This window comes from Elephantulus edwardii, unplaced genomic scaffold (genome assembly GCF_000299155.1).
Source record: "Elephantulus edwardii isolate Elephantulus edwardi_28Jun2011 unplaced genomic scaffold, EleEdw1.0 scaffold00215, whole genome shotgun sequence".
Classification (NCBI taxonomy): Eukaryota; Metazoa; Chordata; class Mammalia; order Macroscelidea; family Macroscelididae; genus Elephantulus; species Elephantulus edwardii.
Genome location: NW_006399965.1, coordinates 972,392 through 976,385, shown reverse-complemented (window position 1 = coordinate 976,385; position 3,994 = coordinate 972,392). Strand labels below are relative to the sequence as shown.

Here is a 3,994-nt window from a genome sequence, read left to right as displayed (position 1 = left end):
GTATCAATCCATCTCATCCGAGGTCTTCCTCTTCTGAACTGTCCCTCCACTCTTCTGAGCATAATGCCCTTCTCCAAGTAACAGTCCCTCCTGGCCATGTGCCCAAAATATGTCAAATGGAGCTTCAAAATCCTAGCCTCCAAGGAGAAACTTGGTTTCACCCTCTCCAAGACAGACTTATTTGTTTTCTCAGTAGTCCAAGACTCTTCACAAGCACCACATTTCAAAAGCATTGATTCTTTTTCTGTCATCCTTAGTCATTGTCCAGCTCTCTGATGCATAACAAGTAGTTGAGAAGACCATGAACTGGATAAGGTGTATCTTAGTCTCTAGACTGATATACTTGCTTCCTGATACTTTGGAAAGCTCCCTGACAGAAGATTAACCTAATGCAGCAATTTGTGTTTTGATTTCCAGACTGCTGGTGCCAAGAGTGTTGATTGTGGACCTGAGCAAGCTGTAACTGTTTAACAGCCTCAATCTCTTCTCCATCTGTCATAATGCTGCCAATTGGCCCAGTGGTGAGAATCTTTGTCTTCTTGATGTTTGAATTCTGCTACCAGCTTTTTAACTTTCCCCATAATGGTTCTGTGTAGTCTGTAAGCTATTGCACAGGATTTTGAATCCATCAAAATACTAAGATTGGTGTTGAGATGAATAGAAAGAGGTATGGGAGCTTGTGGGACATGCCTGTCCTCATGGGAATTGGTTTTTTTTTAATTGGTTTTGTGTTGTTGATATCATTGACAGAACAATTCCTCCTTGAGAAGTCGATAAAGGTCAGATATAGCCTTCCTAATGCAGCCCTTGTTTTTTTAATGCTTCTACTCCAACTCCCTGTCATTAATGTGGACTTTCTCGGACCCAAGATCAATTCTTCCATATGGTGATGTTGTTAGCTAGTGGGAAGTTGGCTGTGACCTCGCCTACAAGACATCTATTTGCTGCTAGTTCCTGCATCTCCATGATTCATTACAAATTGGATCACTGAGACTCATATAGCTTTCACTTGTGTATTTTTCGAAGATGACCAGATCTTGCTTCCTAGTTCATCTTAGTCTGAAAGCTCTGCTGAAACTATTCAGCACCAAATGGCTTTTCTTCCACAATCAATACCGCAGGAAACATGTTTCATATACAACTTTTATAAGTGTGTGAGGGAGCTCTGGTGTCTGAGTGGCATGAAGCTGTGAAGCAACCCTGAAGGCACAGAGTTTGAGGCTACCAGCTGCTCCAGTAATATAAATTTAATCACTGAAATTTCTTTAAAAAATCCCTATGGATTATAGTATATGATGTATGCCCTCAAGTCAGAATTGTATCATAGCTGATTCTGCATTGGGTTTTCAGAGGTTGGAAGTTGCTCTTGAGGAGATTGCCCATCTTTCCTCCTCAGATCAGCTGGTGGGTTAGAACCACCTGCCTTTGGGCTGGCAATACAACTTCTTATCCATTAGGACTGCTCCATAGCATTGGATAGATATTGCTAAATTGTTGGAATTGTTCTTATACCAAAAGTGTTGCAATGCCTCTTTCTCATTTCCTCATAAAAATTGAGACAAAGAAACATGATTTTTGTTTATATCATTTTAAGTTTAATGAGATTATGTTTGCCTGTGTGTTTTGGCCATATGTTATGTATCAATCTATATAGCCGAAAAAGATACAGTGAACTTCTAATGTCTGTACCTATGAATGTGGCTTTGCTTGGGAAAATAGAGCTTTTCTCTACAGATAGTGACAGGTTAACAAGGCTCCCTGATGTATGGTGAGCCCCTAATTTCTTCTGTGTAGTGCCTTACAAAAAGAGTCACACATACAGGTGAGAGGACAGCATGTAAAGATCTGTCTGTAAGCAAAGGAACGTCAAGGACTGTGGGCAGCCACCAGAAATTAGGAAAGAGAGATGGAAGAGTTCCTTTTTCAAATACTCAGAAGGAATAGACACAAAGGAGACCTGATGTGGACTTAAAGCATCCAGAACTGTGAGACAGGAGATTCCTATCTTTTTATTCTTGAAGCCACCTCCTTTGTGCTTTTTTGCTGTGGTAGTCCTAGCTAAGACAGCATTTGCATTTCTTACTGTTTGTAGAATTAAGTTTCATTTTTAATTAACTGTGCTTAAGGTTTTCATTAAATCAGGGTTCCCTCTTTACAACAGCTCACGTGAATGCACTGAATGATATCAGCAGTCACAGAACACGTGGCGAATGTTCTTAGTGTCCACAGCGCAAGTGAAGTGGGCGTAGCAGCACTGGCACCCATCTCCACTAGGAGCGCTGATTCTCAGAAATTCATTGCGGGTGAAGTTCTTGGCCTGGGTCACGCGGGGATCCTCACCAGGCTCAGAAGTAGCATCCTCAGGAGTAGTGTAGCGAGCAAACCCTGGGAAGTAGTCTTCGATCTTGGATTTGCCAGCAAGGACCTTCTCAGCCTGCAGATCTTGCCTGTTGAGGAACTGAAATCACAGACAGGGTGCGCAGCCATCTGTGATTCCAGATGCTCTTTAAGAGGTTCAGAGCCTCCTGCAGATGGTTGGTCTGGTTGTCCTCTCAAATCACCATGTTATAGCTACTGCTGGTCACCACGAAGATGATGGCAGTCACATCATTGAAGCACTTGATCTGCTTGTGGCACTCATAGCCTGGCCGCCCACATTGAACATGTGAAAGTTGACCTTGTCCAACTGGAACTCGGTCTCAAAGATTCCAGAAGTCAGGACACAGCAACGAAGCAGATCCTGGTCGCTGGGCACATAGTCCACCTGCTTGATGACATCAATTTTGTCCTGGAAGTACTGGGTACAGTCAATGACCTGGTACTGATTAGCAGGCTCGTGGCAGGGAGGCACCCCTTCATCTTCCCAGCTGCCTTGGCATGCTCCTAAAATTCAGGGGGGAAATCAAAGTCAGACATGTTCATCATCCTCAGGATGTATTCCACTCTGAACAGTTCTCAGGGCTGGCCAGCTCCACAGTGGGAACCAGGTTGCTCATGGCGGCCACAATGGTTTCCATCGTCTCCTTCAGGTTGTTTTTGATGTCCTGCACTTTCGTTGCCTTCTCACCATCACTGTTGCTGCTCTTCACCACCCTCTCCATTAAACAAGCCCATTAACATGCAGGAGCCTCATCTGCTTCACAATGGTCCTTTTACCAGATTCTCCAGCACCCAGCAGCAGCAAGCAGTGCATGGCCCAATAGACCTGCTTTGTCCTTCTGCAGCTGATTCTCGACCTTCTTGTTGGCCTCCCACTGCACCTTCTTCTCCTTGTGCTGGCCCTCCGTCTTGCTGTTGCTGAGACAGCCCATAGTAGTGGACCAGGGATGCCAGGCCTGGCCAGTATTTGTCCTTTTGTGACTGAGATATTTCCCTCAACATAATGTCTTCCAAGGTTACTAATTTTGTATAATATTTCATGAGTTCCTTGTTTTTCAGTGCTACATAGTATTCCATTGTGTGAATATATCACAGCTTCTCTACCCATTCTTTTGTTAATGGGCACTTGGGTTTCCATCTCTTTACTATTGTAAACAACACGGCAATAAACATGGGTGTGCATATATCCGCTTCGTGGCACTTCTGATTTTTTTAGGGTATATTTCTAGTAGTGGAATTGCTGGGTCAAATGTTACTGATATTTCCAACTTTTTGAGAAAGCACCATACTGTCTTCCACAGTGGTTGCACCATATTACATTCCCAAGAAAACTGAATAGGGTTCCAGTTTCTCTACAAACCCATCAGCAATTATTGTTTGCTGCTCTGTTGAATCTTGCTATTCTTACTGGGGTAAGATGATATCTTATCATAGTTGGTTTGACTTGCATCTTTCTGAGAGCTAGGGATTTTGAGCATTTCTTCATGTTTGTTCACTATCTGAATGTCTTCTTTGGTGAAGTGTCTGTTCATATCCTGTTCCCATTTTGCGACTGGGTTGTTTACCTTTATCTTCTTGTGGCACTCAAATACTCTACAAATTCTAGATATAAGTC

The 3,994-nt window shown here is 43.1% G+C and overlaps 1 pseudogene; it reads right to left on the bottom strand.

The window, feature by feature from the left end:
- Window positions 1–2,185: 2,185 nt before the first annotated feature.
- LOC102844153 lies at window positions 2,186–3,311 on the bottom strand (annotated as a pseudogene).
- Between the last annotated feature and the right edge of the window lie 683 nt (window positions 3,312–3,994).